The 19,219-nt window shown below is 38.7% G+C and overlaps 1 long non-coding RNA gene across 1 annotated transcript in view; it reads right to left on the bottom strand.

Moving 5' to 3' along the window:
* Window positions 1-309: 309 nt before the first annotated feature.
* LOC103280301 (uncharacterized) overlaps window positions 310-19,219 on the bottom strand; it is a 39,249-nt gene continuing 20,339 nt past the window's right edge. The window contains exons 3-4 of the long non-coding RNA XR_001730777.2: window positions 11,770-11,965; window positions 310-2,583 (exon numbers count right to left, since the gene is read on the bottom strand). This is a non-coding gene — a long non-coding RNA (uncharacterized LOC103280301). The remainder of the gene's footprint in view (window positions 2,584-11,769; window positions 11,966-19,219) is intronic.

The following is a 19,219-nucleotide window of genomic DNA, read 5'->3' as shown; positions in this document are numbered from 1 at the left end:
TATTTCATTTTTTCCAAACATCTCAAAAGAAAACAGTAAAAGCTAACAAAATAAAAATATGCAAGTTTATATAAAAGCCATGCACTATGGATCATGATATGAAAGTACACAGACAGTCTTACAAATCTGGGATACATCTGAGGAAGTAGATTTATGAAAGCTTGTCCTTATGAAAGGTACTGTTTTCAGTGGGTCTCTTCTTAGTGCAAACTTTCTCTGCATCTAGCTACAGGTGTGTTTATTTAAGACACCAGTGTTTCAATTTCTTCCTTTTCTCTCTCTTAATTAACTTGTCTTGATTAATTTACTCTGCCCTGTTGTTTTCAATTATAGATTATTTTAAACGAGAGCTCTATATTTTTTCCATATTAGTTTCTAGGCAATAGTGTGCTAATAGGCTTTTTATTACATTTGGGGAAATATATTAGTTTCATTTTTATGAGCCAATTGTGGTATCTAATAACCCAAATGGATTGGGAAAAAAATACCCTAGTTATTTTTTTTTAAAAAATGTATTTGACTCTTAAAAACTGAAAAAACTGAAAATGGAAAACATGGTATAAAATTATAGCCTTACATTTTGACAGTAAGTTGAAGCAGTTACTGCTTTGATTGTTTCGCCTTTGCTTCATTAGTCATTTCCGTCTTTTGCAACTTTACCATCCAGCTTTGCTCAGTACACACATTTTCCATTCCAGTTGCATTATGACAACTACATCATAAATTAGCATGCATTGCACTCAAATTTGTTGTGATTGCTACAGATTTGAAGGATGACCTGGAATTCTCACTAAACTGCATGACTGTCATGTTCTGGGATTCTCCCGGTAACAAGGACTGAGATTTATTCAAACAAACACAAGATCAGCCAAGACTATATTTACTTGAACAGAAAACAGAAGCTTTGAGTCTTTCACAGGTCTAACAAAACAAAATTACAGCACACAGCTGGAGTAACACAAATCAAGTTCAAGAGTGAATTAATGTTGAGGACTACATAACCAGGTCAGGAGTAAGAATAAACAGTAGCCAAAGTTGCAGTCCAAAAGTCAGATGCCAAGAGTTCATTTATCGGGGTTCTTAGAATAACATTCCAGAATTCAAGAGTACAAATTGTAGTTAAAGTCAGATAATCAGTGGTCAAAACAAAATCCAAATCCATAAGTCAAAGCCAGAACATCAGTTCAAAATTCAGATTCAAGGTTTCAGATTACAACATCCAAGGGTCCAGAATTCTAACTCAGTGATAATAGACAAGATACAGGACAAGAACCAAAGTACGATGTTATTTGCTACCAAAGAGCTATCTCTTCCAGACCCACTTTTAACCAGAGATCTAAGATGCTATTCATTTCAACAAGACTTGACAGATAATCCCAGAAGTCTGTGAAGCTTTTGTTGGGGAGAAGATCAGATTAATCCCTTCCAAGCTTGCTGCAATGCACCTTCCTCAGCGGAGGAGGAGGGAGCTGCCACCGCAGGGGCCAGATAAATGGCTTCGATGGGCCGCAAGTAAGACCCCCGGGACTTAGTTTGAGGACCCCTCCTCTTATATCATCAGCAGTCCCGTTTCAAATTCTGTCTCCCCATCACACACACACATGGAAACTTAAGAGCTGGTAATACATTCATCTTACATTCATCACAAGGTCAGTATTCCTTTTTTGTTTTTAATCAGGAGAAACAACAATGTCCAAACCCAAGAGATCCTTTGCCCTGTCCGAAGCTCCTTACATTAAATGAGACTTACACCAGTTAAAAATAATTTCTTTCCATGGGATCCTATGGTTCTGCATCAAAGCCCATTGGATACAAGAGACAGTTTTTTGGGTTTTTTTCGTGTCAGGAGCAACCAGAGTTGCTTCTGGAGTGAGAGAATTGGCCGTCTGCAAGGACGTTGCCCAGGGACGCCCGGATGTTTTTACCATCCTTGTGGGAGGCTTCTCTCATGTCCCCGCATGGAGCTGGAGCTGATAGAGGGAGCTCATCCACACTCTCCCCAGGTGGGATTCGAACCTGGCAGCTTTCAGGTCAGCAACCCAACCTTCAAGTCACTTAGTCCACTACGCCATCTGGGGGCTCCTACAAGAGACAGTGATCGAGGTTAAAAGCATTGCTGAAAGTTGGGCAATGAAACAGGACAGGAAACTTTGATTGTTCCCATCCCATCCACTGTTTTTCCATTATAAGCATGTGAGCAAAGTGTAATAAGAGGTAAGAACTCTAAATACAATTGCTGGCCTGTATTCAGAGTTCCCTCCTTTCAGGACATTTCCACCTCTTTTCAACCCTGGAACATGTGATGAGTTCTGTACCTCTCCATGCTTGAAAAGAAACTGAAGTGTCCTATCAGGAAAATTTCTCAATGTGATGAGGTGGATAGTGTATAACAAAAAGAAGAGGAGGAAACATAGCACCAAGCAGCAACAGAAGTAACTTGAAGATATGACAAAAGACAAGTTTTCTGATAAGATTAATATTACCCTGACCTGAAGGCAGAGTTGCTTGTGATACTTCAATGTGTGTTCAAGTTCTTGTACTTGTTCCTGCAGCTTTACTAACTGGAAAAATGCTTCTCCATACCTAGATGGAATTAAATACATCAATCAAAGATCTGATATATACAGCTTGTTTGAACATAACACTAAGTCACAGTTTGGTACAGGCATAGTTCAGATAACAAAAGTACTGTGAAGGTACTTTTTACAAAGGTTTTCTGTATCTGCCTACTAGTCCGTCCTCCTTATCCTCTATCTAACTACCAGATTATTTTAGTAGGAACTGCAAAGGAGCAAGCTTCTACACCAGTTGATCCAGAGGTGTGTTCCAAGGCTTTCTTTCACAGAAACTTTGGTACCAGAAGTAGAAAGGACATGGAAAGAACAGAGAGAGGTTCCTACAAAAAAGAAGAGCAGTTCAGATTATTTCAGGAAAGTTTTTATTCCAATTTAATATTATGCACAAGTGAAATGAAGCAAGCTTTTTCAGATATTTCTTCAACCAGAAGCAGAGTTTCCCAGCTTGAACCTCCAAGCAGTATTAAAGTATTGTCTATATTATAATCAATACTTGCCATAAACAGCAGATGCAGGATATTCTTTCCGCATGAAGGCTTTATCTTTTGTTGCAGCTATTTACAGTACATTCACAGCTTTCTCCAGAATCCTCCACTATATATCATCACATCACCCAACACCAACTTACGATGTTCTTGCATGATGCAATGTGTCATTCATGCCTTCATTATCTCATATACCTGATGCAAACCTAACTTTGAGGTTTCATTATACTCATGCTTAATCACTGTCACTGTGACACAGCACTTAACAATACTGAAAGTAACCCAGCATTTTATCTTCAAAATAGGTTAGTATATTTTAAAACTCCAACAAACTTTGCACAAATAAACATATTTTTAATCTTCTACAGACCACTTAAATGCTTCTGTATGTAACTAAGTAGAGCTACAGTCGATTGCTTAAGAGTAGAATCCTATTCTTTTCCAGGTCAAGCTTTGTTGGTTGCTGGTTGCTGGATATTATTATTTATTGTTACAATATTGCTGTTTTTATTCTATTTTTATATTGTGAATGGCTTTTTATGTATTTTTATTTTTATTGTGTTGTCAGGCCTTGCCCCATGTAAGTCGCCCCGAGTCACCTTGGGGAGATGGTGGCGGAATATATAAATAAAGTTGTTGTTGTTATTATTATTATTGACATAACAACATTGTTTCCAAATGCCGGGTGAGATCTTTTGACACAGCACCCAATGTGCCGATCACCACCAGGACCACCTGTACTGGTTTCTGCCAGAGTCTTTGAAGTTCAATCTTGAGGTCCTGACAACGGCTGAGTCTTTCCTGTTGTTTTTCATCAATCCGACTGTCACCTGGTATGGCGACATCAATAATCCAAATCTTTTTCTTTTCCACAACTGTGATGTCTGGCGTGTTGTGTTCCAGAACTTTGTCAGTCTGGATTCGGAAGTCCCACAGTATTTTTGCGTATTCATTTTCCATTATCCTTGCAGGTTTGTGATCCCACCAGTTCTTTGCTGCTGGGAGGTGGTACTTGAGGCATAAGTTCCAATGAATCATTTGGGCCACATAGTTGTGCCTCTGTTTGTAGTCTGTCTGTGCGATTTTCTTACAGCAGCTGAGGATATGATCAATGGTTTTGTCAGCTTCCTTGCACAGTCTGCATTTTGGGTCATCAGCTGATTTTTTTATCTTGGCCTTTATTGCATTTGTTCTGATGGCTTGCTCCTGGGCTGCAAGGATCAGGCCTTCTGTCTCCTTCTTCAGTGTCCCATTTGTGAGCCATAGCCAGGTCTTCTCCTTATCAGCTTTTCCTTCAATTTTGTCAAGGAACTTTCCATGCAATGTTTTGTTGTGCCAGCTGTCAGCTCTAGTTTGTAGCGCAGTTTTCTTGTACTGCTTTTTTGTCTGCTGTGCTTTGAGGAATTTCTGATTTTTGACTTCTTCTTCTTCTTATTATTATTATTGCGTTGTTTCCTGCAGACATTCTGCTGCAACCCAACAATGAACAACACCTATCTTTCTCTAGCCAATGCCAATACTAGCAAGAAAAAACCTTCCAGCTAGATAGCATCCAGAAAATATGGGAGGCTGGGATGAACTTGTATAAAAAGTCTTCATAAAAAGGAGTTTTGTCAGAGGTTTCGTTCAATGAGGACAACTTGTATTACACTGTGATTTTTGTTCCTGAGTTATACTTGTCATTTCCTAATTGGTTCTATCATTAAAAAAAAACATGGGAAACGTTTATTAAACTGCAAAAACATCCTGCAGGACAACTTGCTATATTTTTCAAGGAATACCTCATGAAGTCTCAATCAATTTGTGGTGGCCACAAAAATGAAGTTTCTGGATTGTAACAGCTACTTTCAAAGTAAGTATCACACACTTTCAAACCAGAAATGTTACATCCCACAGGATACTTGAAGTGTTTGAGATTGTTGGTTTTCCCTTAAGCTTTGCAACACACTCTTTGGAAATTAAACTTATGATTTCCTAACACCATCACACCGTCTCCTTTTCTCTGCTTTCTTTAGGATGTATCTGTTTGATTTTCCATCACATGGTAGAGATTTGTTTCCTCCCATTGTCCCTCCAGGATTTCGCTTATTTATCTTTTTTTTTTCTCCAAAAAAGAAGCCTTCATCCCCAGATCATAGGAAGTGGTTTTAAATTAACCCTGATCATTCCCCAAGCTTTTCTATTGGCTATCAAAGGAAGTGGTTTTAAATGATGGAAATTATGCCTTTTTGGCTTTTCCTACAGACGACATCATTTTATTTAAAAGTGGGCAACAGGATACTCTCTCCTACTTCCTCGCCAACAACACATATAAATTAAGGAATCAGACTAATTGGGAGCCGGTACTAAATTACCTTAAAAAAGAGAAAATTAAAATAATAACTTGAAAAAACTATGGAAAGGGCCCAAGAAATAGAACTTACCCGGACCATATAGATTAGAGACTCCCAGAGACAACGTTAAAAGAATAACGGATGGCAAAATATTAAATACACCATTCAAAGAAATTGAAGTAATTTTATTATTATGATTTCTTTCTTCTTTTTTTCTTGTTTGTTTCCTTTTCATTAAATCTCTTTCTTGCCTTTACCTCTCTCTTCCTCTTTTATCTTTGCTTTCTTCTGTGTTTATAGAATTTCACGATGAATTAGGGATGCTTTTTACAACCTGTTGTTTATCTCAATTGTTTTGTGTTCTTATATTTTCTTATATTAATTTAAACTTGGTATTAGGTATCAGGGGGTTTCTCTGTATTTTTCTTGCGGTATCCCATTTTAATTTTGTTATATGTTTGTTTTTTGCTGTTTGTTTTTTTGTTTGTTTTTTGTTTTTCTGTTCTTGTGGAGGTTTTTTTGTTGGTTTTTTTTGTTTTCTTTCCTCCACTACTACCGGTGTTTATTTTATTTTATTTTTTTCTCACTACTATGTGCAAAACTTAATTAAATTTTTTATAAAAAAAATAGTGGGCAACAGGGATTAACATCAGATGGGAGAATTAGCCATTTTGCCCATCTCTACACAGAGTATTTAAAAATACAGTAGAGTCTCACTTATCCAACATAAACGGGCCGGCAGAATGTTGGATAAGCGAATATGTTGGATAATAAGGAGAGATTAAGGAAAAGCCTATTAAACATCAAATTAGGTTATGATTTTATAAATTAAGCACCAAAACATCATGTTATACAACAAATTTGACAGAAAAAGTAGTTCATTACACAGTAATGCTATGTAGTAATTACTGTATTTAAGAATTTAGCACCAAAATATCACAATGCATTGAAAACATTGACGACAAAAATGCGTTGGATAATCCAGAATGTTGGATAAGCGAGTGTTGGATAAGTGAGACTCTACTGTAAGTTGATTTCCAACCAGCTTAGAAATCCTTGAGGAAACTAACACTTTAGAAACCACAAAATACCTCAACCTCATGATTAAAACTTGTGTCATGTAAAAGGCACAGTGGGTTGCCATTTCTTAAATATGTAGAAACACTGATTTTACTGCATGGAATGAAGTCCATAGTGTCATGTCAGTGGTCTGGCTAAGTTTCAAGTTCTAGTGTTTCTCTCTCAAACTATCCTCCTCCAAGAGTTTACTTGAGGGAGCATTTTCAGGTCTCCATTTCCTGATTCAAATTAGTTTACCATTATACCTGAATTGGGAACTGTTAATGGTAGTTTTTACAAGCCTATATTGATGCCAATAAATGTATCTTTATGAACCAATTTGAACAACAAAGAAGGAAGACTAGGAATAGAGTGTAAACATGTGTTAGAACTAAAACTGACTGAGAAATCCAGCATATATCTCCATTCTGCAGTGAATGCATCTTTCTGGTGACAAGTAGATAGAGAGGCATCTCGTCTCATCTGCAGACATGGACAGATGAGCATGTGTGACAATACCTCGGGCTAAAGGGAACTGCACACTCAAACACCTCCCTAAACATCCTGGGAGTCCCATGCCATTAACTAAAACACTCATGCCTGAAGGAAACATTTGATGGGGAAGAGCTTTTATGTGCTTTTAACCTCACTTCCTCATGCCTCCTCGTTTTTTGTTTTTTATTTTTGCAATATGCTTAGAATGTTAAAAGCCAAACAAAATCAGCAGCAAAAGCCAAGATAAATTAGTGCACGTTACATAGGTTTGAAAATGACAAGCAGGGAACTTTAGATCAAGACTGTTGTCTCCTTCACTTAAATATCAATCTATGGTGCGTTCTCTGTGCTTACTAGGTAGGCTGGAACAAATTGCTCATCATAAGCAGCCACATAAAGTATAAAATCTTTTTGTAAGTCATCTTAAGTCATAACAAATTTGTTAAATTCGTACTTACAACACTTGGGCATGGCCCACGCCAAAAACTTAAGCATTGAAACTTACCCAATACTTTTTCATTTATTTTTTTAAAATCTGGGAAGCATCCTAAAGTCAGTTTTATTTTCAATGTAAGCAAACAAAACAGCCAAAAAGGCTGACTTTCCTCTTTAAACTAATGGCCTCTCGCCATTAGGAAAGGGCAGCAGCAGAGAGAAAGCAGAGTTCACTGGGAAAGAGATTGAGAAAGTACAGAATTCTGGGAAATGTAGTTTGGGAAAGTGAGGAGCCCTATGCCAAATTCAGAAGGCCCTGCCCCTAAACTACATTTCCCAGAATTCTGCTTGTATCAGAAAGCCCCAACCTGGATTGGGGAGAGATTTGTCCCTCCATATCAGCAGCCAGCCAGAGTTCAAATAAATTGTTGAATCTGTAAAGCGGAGGACTGACTGATACTTCTAGTAAGTAAACCTTTCTGCTAAGCTGGGAAGAAATCCCTGAACAGAAGTTCTATTGGCTAATCTGAGAGACATTCAATGAGATACCTGTTGTGGCTTTTTAAAAAAGATTTTGTCAAAACTTTAAAAAAATTCCCTACAATCAGTGGATGTATGAATATTTCTGAAAGTTGGGGGGAGTGATCCCCTGTTATCTTGTGTCATTGTATAGAAAGTTACAAGAGATAGCTCTTGTAGTTTTTTAAAATGTTGTTTATAAAAAAAATTGAAAATGCCCCAAAGATCCGTTGATAGGTCAAACGTTCAGAAACTTGATGGGCTAACAGTGGTAATTTTTTCCACCATTGTAGTATGTTTCACCCCAATAACTGTAAAAATGAGGGAGAAAGGAGCACCTGAAGTTTCCCACTTGTACAATTACTATAACAAAAAAGTAATGAAATTTCATTACTCTCATTATAGTAATGAAAATTTCACTAACGATACTTTTGAAACACTTTAGAAATGAAACACCGGCACCCCGTAATTTTGTAATGACTTTTGAAACTTTTTTTAATTGATTGCACATTTCTAACAGCCACAATATTTGGGCTGACCAGATACAAGAAATCTCAGGTTTCTGGCAGTTTTCAAAGTTGTATGGCCCTAGGCCAAACCTGGTGCAGGCAAGAAAGGCTGTCCATGGTCCTAATCCAACTGCTCATAATGTTGACATTTATTCATCTTCACTGCACCTTGTTCCACTGTTCCATCTACTCTTTGTCTCATTAAAGTCAAAGAATTTTTGAAATTAAATATAAGGATCCTACCTCTCCATCAGATTAGACAAAATATTGGAATAAGCATGGAAAACACTTGCTGAGAGGACAAAGCCTGACATTTGCACTCTAGCCACAGGGCTAAAAGGTACAATGGTTAAGCAAGTTACCCTAAAACTAAGGGGGAATCTAAGTTCAAATACTTGTTTAGCCACCTAGTTCACTGGATTGGCTCTGGACTTTCTTGCATGAGGCAAGCAAACTGTCATTGCAGCTGAACTGTCAGTTTTTGCATCCTAATACTAGTTGCGCACTCCCTCCTACACACACACACAGTTTTCTCATCAATAGCTTTTAATCCCACAACATACCCATCACCTACCTTGGCACAATGGGTCACTTCTACTTCTGTGCCAGCATGCTGACACTAAAGTAATGTCAAGGGATAGGATTCTCCTCTTCTCGGCCTCTTCTCTCTTGCTAAACCAAAATTATTTTCCTTTTAATTTTATATTCATATTTGTCTAGTGTCTTATTTTTATTATTTTTTAAATGCTGGAAGTGCATTAAAATTTAAAAATTAAGGAACAGAAGTAGCACGGGAAGGCAATTCCCAAGAACGTGCAAAAGTACAATTGCAGGAACAAGGGTAGGAGAATCTGTTCAATGTTGTTACTTAAGAGAGGTGCAATATCAAAGGTGCTTAATGCAGTATGTATCTGCTGTCAACAGTAATGCAACTATAGTGGAATCATGGGTTTATCCTACGTCCTTTGCGTAACGTATCTCAGAATTTTGAAGTGAATTTAGAAGAATAAACTACCAAATAAAATAAGAAGCAGGGCCCTTGTATCTTTAGCAGTTGTGCAGAAGAAGAAAATTCAGCAGGGGTTATTTGTCATTCAAAGCAACACATACTGAAATTTCATTCTCTCTGATTTTATAGTTGTGATTGTTATACTCTGTTGTCCCACTTCTTCAGCTGTTTTTTTCTACCAATTTTCTCATTTGTTTGCATCTTTCTTCAAATCCTACAAGTTGAATACAAAATACTGAAACATTGATTTAACTCAGCAGGGAAGAGAGAGGACAGAATCTACCACTTCCCAGTAGGCTCAGGCAATAGCAAACAGTTGCAACATCTGGGATTGTTGTATGTCTTTCGGGCTGTGTGGCCATGTTCCAGAAGTATTCTCTCCTGACGTTTCGCCCACATCTATGGCAGGCATCCTCAGAGGTTGTGAGGTATGGAGTTGCAACATCTCCCAGCTTATGTGTTCTTCCTCAGTGATAATGTCTGCTCTCTTGACCATATTCTGATGTTGCTTGGTAATACATGGAGCAGTTTTCATTTGTAAAATTCCCTCTTCTATCCAGTCATTAAAGGTACAGGAAATATGCATTAGATTCGATGGTGTATTAGACTCAAGCAAATATGGGTAGTCTAAATCATCCACACTCTTTTACAGAGTGTATAGAATATTATCTACTTTGGGAGAGATTGTAGGAATCTATATACTGATCTTCTGGAGTTTTTGGTATACAATAATCATAGAGAGAAAAACTGTTTTTTCCTATTTTGTTTTGGGGTTGTTGTTGTTGTTTTTTTGTTTTGTTTTTTGCAGTAAAAGATAAAAGTAAAAGTTTTCCCCTCACATTAAGTCTAGTTGTGTCTGACTCTGGGGGTTGGAGCTCATCTCCATTTCTAAGCCAAAGAGCCGGCGTTGCCTGCAGACACTTCCAAGGTCATGTGGCCGGCATGACTGCATGGAGCACTGTTATCTTCCCACCAGAATGGAAACTATTGATCTACTCACATGTGCCTGTTTCCGGACTGCTAGATTGGCAGAAGCTGGGGCTAACACCGGGAGCTCACCCTGCTCCCCAGATTTGAACCACTGAGCTTTCGGTCAACAAGTTCAGCAGCTCAGCTTAACCTGTTGTGCCACCAGAGGCCCTTTTTTTAGCTGTAATATATTACAGCTTTAAACTTGGTCTGCTTAAAGGAGCCAAATGTAAAATTTTGTCATCTTCCACACTGATATTAAATTTGATGCACTAGATTAAAATTTGAGGGGAAGCTGCCGATTTTATATTTTGCAAAGTAATTCTCCTGTTGGCACTTCCCATTTATTGGTTTTAAAAGGGCTGAGTCAGCTAGACTTGGAATTTCTGCCTTGCAAGTGAGCTTTTAAGTGATAATAGACACATTGTACAAATAAACATATGTTTAGCAATCATGTTTTGCTCCTTTATTGATAGCAATCTGCACAACCCATTCCTGTTAAGTTATCATGTAATCTGAGTATAGATTTCATTAAAACATGGAAGCACACTGCTATTCTGATGAGCTAAACACCACCAGATATACGTACTTGTGTGTATCATCAGATTTCAGTGTCTTGTAACTTTGTTCGGGCATTTCCCAGTAAATGGAATTTTATGACATTTGGTGCTAACAAGTCATGCTAAAACTGAATAGTGTCTCATGGTGGTGTATAGCTTAAGTCAGGCCATTAAAGTGGCAGTGAGAAAATAAGCTGAATTTGTCACACTCAAAACCAAAATGGGCCCTGTAATTTTGAATTACATATCAGGCTTTGGGTTTATGTTTTGTTTTACAAGGAAGATGAAGAATGGAAACAACAGATGTGGAAAATGGTATTAAATCTGCATTATAGCTATGTTGAACCCAACTCTTTGAATCTCACAAAAATTGGTGTTTAATACCATCAGATCAATTTAAAAAATCTCAGGAAGAGAATTGACCAGAATGTTTCTTACTTACCTATTGAGTTCCATTTAAATTATTATGTTTATAACTGGGCATGTTTCAACACAATACTAATACCTCCTTCAAACACTTCTGCATTTTGCTTTGAGCTATTTCATGTCAGTAGACAGAGATAGAGAATAGTCCAAAGATATGAGTGGGGCTGATCACATGGTTTTATCCCACCAACCAGTAATTTCTCCAGAGACAAAATTCTTATTAGGTTTTTTTTAAAAAAAAATCTATACAATTGGTTCCACTGATGTGGATAGATTATTTATATCCATTTTCCAGGCATATAGAACTGCATTGAAGTATGTGAAGGATGCTTTCATTAGATGGCGACTCATAATACCTGGAAAATAAGAATAAATACAAGAATTTGGTTCTTACTTTAATTGAATTATCAAGATACTGTTCTTCAGCTTCTCAAGATCTTTGATGACTAAGTTCAGGTGGTTGGAGGAGAACATATTTTGATTTCTCAGCTCTTGTCAATCTGCTTCTTTCGGAGACACAAGGATCTTGCACTTCTTTAAATCCTTTCTTTCTTTAGAAGTGTGGCTTTTTCATTCGGCAGTTAAAAATACTGCAGTACAGAAACAAAGATATTTCATAAGGTCAATAAAGTGGAAACTTCCTGAGATTTTGCACATACAGTAGAGTCTCACTTATCCAACATTCGCTTATCCAACGTTCTGGATTATCCAATTGTGATATTTTAGTGCTAAATTTGTAAATACAGTAATTACTACGTAGCATTACTGTATATTGAACTACTTTTTCTGTAAAATTTGTTGTATAACATGATGTTTTGGTGCTTAATTTGTAAAATCATAACCTAATTTGATGTTTAATAGGCTTCTCCTTAATCTCTCCTTATTATCCAACATATTCACTTATCCAATGTTCTGCCGGCCCATTTATGTTGGATAAATGAGACTCTACTGTACTTTTCAAAATGAAGAGGAAAATAAAAGATTGCACTATTCTCCTCTTCCTTGTTACTATACTGACCAGGATTGCAAACACTGAAGGTACTGCCCAGAAATGCTTTCCCCAAAAAAGACAGGATCTCTTAGGAAAGAGTTTGAAAAGTTTCATTTTTGGACTATAGCTCCCAGAGTGTTCAAGGAAGCGTGTCCTGACTTCACTGGAGAGAATCAAGAAGGTCTGCAAGTTAAAAGAGATCTAAACAAATAGCATTGTGGAGTTAAAGTTGCATATATAGGCCAACCAAGATATTTCCCACCTTATGGAAAAGACAAATGACACATTCCGTCATATAAGTATATTGGTTTTTAAATCATGCTTTCAAGAGACCAAATATAAGTAGTCATCATTAAAAGTAACATAGTTGATTTACTTTCAAACCATGTAGTCAGCATACATTTTTTACTGATTGATAGTTTAAACAGTGGAGCCTCCGGTGGCTCAGTGTGATAAAGCGCTGAGCTGCTGAACTTGCAGACCGAAAGGTCCCAGGTTCAAAGCCGGGGAGAGGAGTGAGTGCCCGCTGTTAGCTCCAGCTTATGCCAACCTAGCAGTTCGAAAACATGCAAATGTGAGTAGATCAATAGGTACCGCTCCGGCGGGAAGGTAACGGCACTCCATGCAGTCATGCCGGCCACATGACCTTGGAGGTGTCTACGGACAACTCCAGCTCTTCGGCTTAGAAATGGAGATGAGCACCACACCCCAGAGTCAGACATGACTGGACTTAACGTCAGGGGAAACCTTTACCTTTAGCTAAAGGAGCTGTCCAGGGTGATGAACCTATTTAGAGGTTCTGTACTTGACGACTTAAACCGTGATTCTCCATCCAACTGACAGAGGATACCTAACTACCACTGAGAAAGTCTATATAAGATTCGTTCATTAATTGTGGATTTGTCATGGGAAATATTTTGCATACTTCACATCTGCATGGGGTGACTGCTCACATGTTCTGCAGCTATTCAGATAGTCTTTTCCTCTATTATGTTTGTAATTAAGCGATCCCTCATTGTCCGAGTATGATGGCCTTCCAAGCGTTTTATTTTTCTTGGAAGACGCCTGTGCATGAGTTTTTTTTTTTTAATGTGTGGAGATCGGTGCAAAGCTGATCATCACACAGTCTTCACAGAGTGAGGGTCCCAACCAGTGGCATGGTTAACATGATGATTGGTGGCTTCTCAATCTGTTGCAGCCTTCTTCCACCTTCACAGCTGTTGCAATATGTGCCATGCTGTTTTCTTCCTGATCCGCCATTGAGGTCTTCAGGTCTTCGGATTGTGCTTGGTCTAGAACCTCCCCTGCATCCCTGACAGTTGCACACACAGGTTCATTGAAACACACAAACCACTTCACCATGACAAGGTGACAATCCATTGAGAGGGGTTATGTTTGTAATATAATAGGTAAATCAAACATTCAATTTGAACACTTGGCTTTCTGTAATTGCTTTCTTTTACAAAAAGAGATCACACTTAAAAATCTCCATGTCAATTGTCTGCCTACAGCTGCCTTCCTTGGTGTAATGCTTGTGATACCCATGCCAGTGTCCCAGTTTTTCCAGCTTCACTCTTGCTACAGTTACTCACCCATCTACTTAATCAGGATAAAATAATCTGTTGAAATAACACTTCATATATGCCCTGGTGGTGGTGCAGTGTGTTAAAGCGCTGAGCTGCTGAACTTGCAGACCGAAAGGTCCCAGGTTCAAATCCCGGGAGCGGAATGAGCGCCCGCTGTTAGCCAACCTAGCAGTTCAAAAACATGCAAATATGAGTAGATCAATAGGTACCGCTCCGTTGGGAAGGTAAGGGCGCTCCATGCAGTCATGCCGGCCACATGACCTTGGAGGTATCTATGGATAACGGTAGAAATGGCTTAGAAATTGAGATGAGCGCCAACCCCCAGAGTTGGTCACGACTGGACTTAACGTCAGGGGAAAACCTTTACCTTTACTATATTTAATACAGTGGGTTTCAATTTGCCATGCTTATAATAGAGGAATACATAACATTTTCTAAAGCAAGGAGGGACATAGTCGGTCTCATGGGGAATCTGCAACATATGAACTCCACTTTTGTGGCCTCTGAAGCCACACACTAATCCTTCCAAGTCCCCACCTTCCTTTAAAAAAAAAAGCATGCTTTTAAGACAATTTTTGTTAATCTATACAAAAAACAACCCAAATACATGAAAACACAAACAATACATCAGCACTCCTCAATAAGTACCCTAGAACTACCTCCAAATACTTCCATTCTCCTCTGCAACCCTTCTCAAAATGGTAACTGGAATGTCAATGTCACCATTTAGAGAGGTACTACATAGAGAGATGGCAGTATTTCCTATACATGAGCAGATGTAGACTGTAGAAAGGTTTGGGAGGAAAATTAGCCCATGATCCCCATGCTGTTGCTCATCCCTGTTTTGGGGTGCAAACACAATTTTTTCAGCTAAAATATTTGGATCACCAAGGAACAAAATTAGAATTGTTTCCAGACCTGGCAAAATAAGATTTTTTTTTCGTGTCAGGAGCAACTTGAGTTGCTTCTGGAGTGAGAGAATTGGCCGTCTGCAAGGACGTTGTCCAGGGGACGCCCGGATGTTTTTGATGTTTTTACCATCCTCGTGGGAGGCTTCTCTCATGTCCCCACATGGAGATGGAGCTGATAGAGGGAGCTCATCTGCACTCTCCCCCGGGTGGGATTTGAACCTGGCAGCCTTCAGGTCGGCAACCCAACCTTCAAGTCACGAGGCTTTAACCTCTCCGCCACCGGGGGAGATCACATTGACCATTAACTTATCAGCTAAAAGAGAGAATGGATCAAGTGAACTTTCCAAGGCATTTCACATACCATTGGTTGTGCTAGTGCAGTGTGGTCCAACCTTTAGTTACCCGAGGGTCAATCAAACTTTAGTATAGGAATGTGAAGGCCAGAGATATTCCAGAAAGAAAACGTTTCTTAAAAACTTAAAGCAGTAAGAAGGGTAAACAATTTTTTTCCAAATATTAAATAAAAATATTTTTCCAGGCAGAAGGGCAAGGGCCAACAAAAATGAATTGGTGGGCCTCATGCGGCCCGCGGGCTGTGGGTTGGACCACACTCTGCTAGTGAAAAAGACACATTCCATGTCTTAGCCAGCTATGCCTGACAACAATGAGGCATGGGTTCAGGCTTTTCATGGTGTCTGAAAAGAATGAGCAGGTTCATGTGGGAGTGGGCAAAATATCTACCTAGCCTATACCATTTAGCACTTATAGTTAATCACACTTTACATTGGACCCAGAGAGAAAATGGAGACCCTACATCCAAAAGAATGTTGGAATAATGTGCTCCTTCAAGAAGATTGTAACCAATTTCTCAGCCACCACATTCTTTATGACCTAATATTTATGGACACCTTATTTTAGAGCAGCACAACATGAAATGTGTTACAGTAATCACAATGGTATGTGTGACTACAGTCAGACTCAATTTGTTTCCAGAAAGTGGTCAGTGTTAACAGTAATGGGGAGGAGACTTATGACGTTGCCCCTCCAAATGAGAATTCTGACCCTCAACTAAAGTTTCCTCCTGTACCCACATTCCTAGCCATGCAAGGAAGGACCTACTAGTAATCATTCACACCTAGAACTCTTATTACAGCTTCATCATAAAGGCCAGCCATGGCGTCCCATCTTGCCTGGTATCCAGGAGGAAAGAGGGAGCAGCAGGGCAAATCTGTCACCACATGCAGCTCTCTCTACACGACGCTTTCCCCATCACATGTCAAGAGCATTGCGCTCACTGAGAAACCTTATACTGGCGCAATTGGAGCCAGAGCAACATGGGAAGCATCCTGTGTTTGGAGGAAAGCATCCAGCAATGTTTTCATCCCAGTTGGGGATGGAGTCTTTGCCGGAATTCACACAAAGTCATGTGAAGTCTGACACGGAGCTCCATCCTCTAGGATGCTGAATTCACCCTGCTTGATGAGGTCCTTAATCTTTGCTCTATTTACACTCCCTAGTACATTTGCCTGTCGTTTTTCTTGGGATGGCTGTTTATGTCTAAATGCTCATTTCAGGTTTTAGGTTACAGCAATGCTAGAAATTTGGAGACTAAAGGATAATTTCATTTGGATACACATTCTTATAGGGAGGACAATATCCTCATGGAGCTACACTCTTGGAAAGCCAAATCTGTACAAAAGCAGTCCTAGCAACAGCAGCATTTTGAGCACTCAGGAAGCCAAGCCAAGAGAAAATCACAGGCCATAAACCTAATCCTCCATAGGAAGTAGAGCTCTATATTCCTAATCCAAATTTAGTTTTCTGATTAACTAATTGTTTAATTAAACCTTGATTTATACACAATGCACATGAGCAATAGTCTACACTACTTTTACCTTCCTATATATGTCAACTGAGACATGGATAGCATTTCCAAAAGGATAGGATAGGTAGAGCTTAGTTTTAATTGTGCCCTTTCTTTTCTAAAATACCAAACTTTGTTAGCAATTAAGATATTAACTCTCCAAAAGGAAGTTTGTCATTAAGAGTAATTTATTCTAATCTCCAAGGGAGTTTTATGAGATTTTACAATTACAGAAACATAATAGACTATCTCATTCTTCATGACACATTTTTTTTGTTAAATACTGTTTTGTACATAGAAGTAGAAAGGGAAATTAATGTTTTTACTATCACTCCATAATTTGGGGGGGGGGGGGAATGTGTGTGTTTATGCATGTAGGTGTATATACACACACACATGCCCCATCCCCAGTCTATATATAGAAAACATGAGACCATGAGACTAGTGCTGTAAGAAGACAAATAAGAACTCCAGTGGATGTCAAAAAGTTATTTACTTTACAATACAGTTTCCAGCAGGAGTCAACAAGCAGAGTATAAAAGAAACCATGGGGAGCTCAAGACATTTTGTTGATTGACGTGGAGGATGCCCCATATACAAAAGCCATTTCGATTGGCAATGGATCTTAATTTGACTGTGCTGAAAACTGCCACCCCATCTTGAAGCAGCAAAACATGTGAGTCAGACTATATGGCTCACAGAGATTTTCCAAGAAAGGAAATGGCTAGATGTGTGTGGGTAGTGGGAGGGAGCTCCAGCATTTTCTACCTGATATAGTCGTTCGCTTTGCCGAAGAGCTGGACTGCCTCCGAAAGAAACAATAATCTCATTGTTCTCATAATCAAGTATTGGGAGACATGCTGCTATTAATCATGGAAATTCCTCTTAGCCACATAACCTATGATTGCAAGTGAGATGCTGAAACTAACACTAGCTGTTCCTTCTCCCAGGAGTTTGATTTTACAAGCTGCCCATTGTTGTAGAAATAGCACCTGTTTGCATTTGTTCCAGGGTTGCTGCAGATTCTGCAGCACTCTGATAGTTAGCCATTAGTAGAGTTTGTAGCCAGCTCAGCAAAGTCTTTGCTGCTTGCAAATGTATCTTTTTGTTCTGGAAACCACCCCTTTTCCTGGGGAAAGAAGGCTCCATTTTGAGAAGCCTCTTGCCTTCTAGACTGAAGAAGAAAGAACTTAGATGTGCTTGTGTGGCCAAACCAGGCCAACTCTGACAAAGCCATCATAAGTATTGACCTCTGCCTTTAAAACCAGTGCTGAGCATAGATAGGGAAAGACTTGCTCTTTCTAAAAATAGTAGCTTAGCACTGGGGCAGAGAATATCTCAGGATTTCTCTGCCACTGGAAGAAGTTCTCCCTACTTCGCTTCAAAAACTAGCTTTGAGCTTCGATAGTTATAGACCTGCTCTTTCTGATAGCTCAGGGCTAGGGTAAAGAGGATCTCAGGATCTATTCACCTTTGGAGGAAATTAAACCAGCAACTAAAGGGGAAAAGCAAGAAAGGAACATCTGCAAGGTTTTATAAGTTGACTGTTTATATGGTCTGTTATTATGGTCTTTGTGAAAATAAAATTTTGTTTGATTGTTCAACTTGAAGTGCCTTTGGTTACTGGGATTTCCATAGCTTCTAAGTAAGGCCCCCGCAGTTCACCTGGACAAAGGAAGAAGCACATCTTAAAGCTTTAAAAGGTGCCTGGGTGTGACGGCATACTAGCAATGAGATAAATGTCTTCCACCACTTTTGAAGCAGTAGGTCAATTCTGAAGCTCAGTAGAGAATGCATAACATATAACAGCCCTGCAGGATATGAGAGAAGCCTCCCACAGGATGGTAAAACATTAAACATCAGGGCATCCCCTGGGCAACGTCCTTGCAGACAGCCAATTCTCTCACACCAGAAGCAACTTGCAATTTTTCCAAGTCACTCTTGACACAAAAAACAGCTCTGTTGTCTAGCAGAGAGGAATAGGCAGAGAGTTCTTGAGAAACTCTCAGAATACTGTCCGTCAACAGTTTTGTACTGATGTTGTCCTGCTATGCCTATTGGTAGGGTTGGCCCTATTTACTACTGCTGCATCCTGGTTATGTCTCTTAGGCTGGCTGCTCTTTGATTATGACCATTGGGTTGCTTTCCTCTTCTACTTTTCAATTTGCCTCGTGATTGGCTCATGTGTGTTCCTCAGCCCTTTAATAAATATATTTATTGAAATTGTACAAGACAAAAATTAAAAAATCCAAAAATCTATATATTACTTAAAAATGGAAAATGAAAAAAACAATAAAAAATAAGAGAAAAGAAAGAAAAAAGAAACAATAGAAACCATAGAAACAATAAAATAAAAAAATAAAATGGACTTCCAATCTTTTCCATAATTTCTATCATTAAATCCTTATTAAGCTTCTGCCAGCTTTAAAAAAAATCATGAAACAAAAATACAGTTATTTCTATGATCTATCAACTTTGTTAGTATTAACATA

This window comes from Anolis carolinensis, chromosome 5, assembly GCF_035594765.1.
Source record: "Anolis carolinensis isolate JA03-04 chromosome 5, rAnoCar3.1.pri, whole genome shotgun sequence".
Lineage (NCBI taxonomy): Eukaryota > Metazoa > Chordata > Lepidosauria > Squamata > Dactyloidae > Anolis > Anolis carolinensis.
The sequence above is the reverse complement of the archived record's forward strand: the minus strand, read 5'-3'. Positions and strand labels throughout refer to the sequence as shown.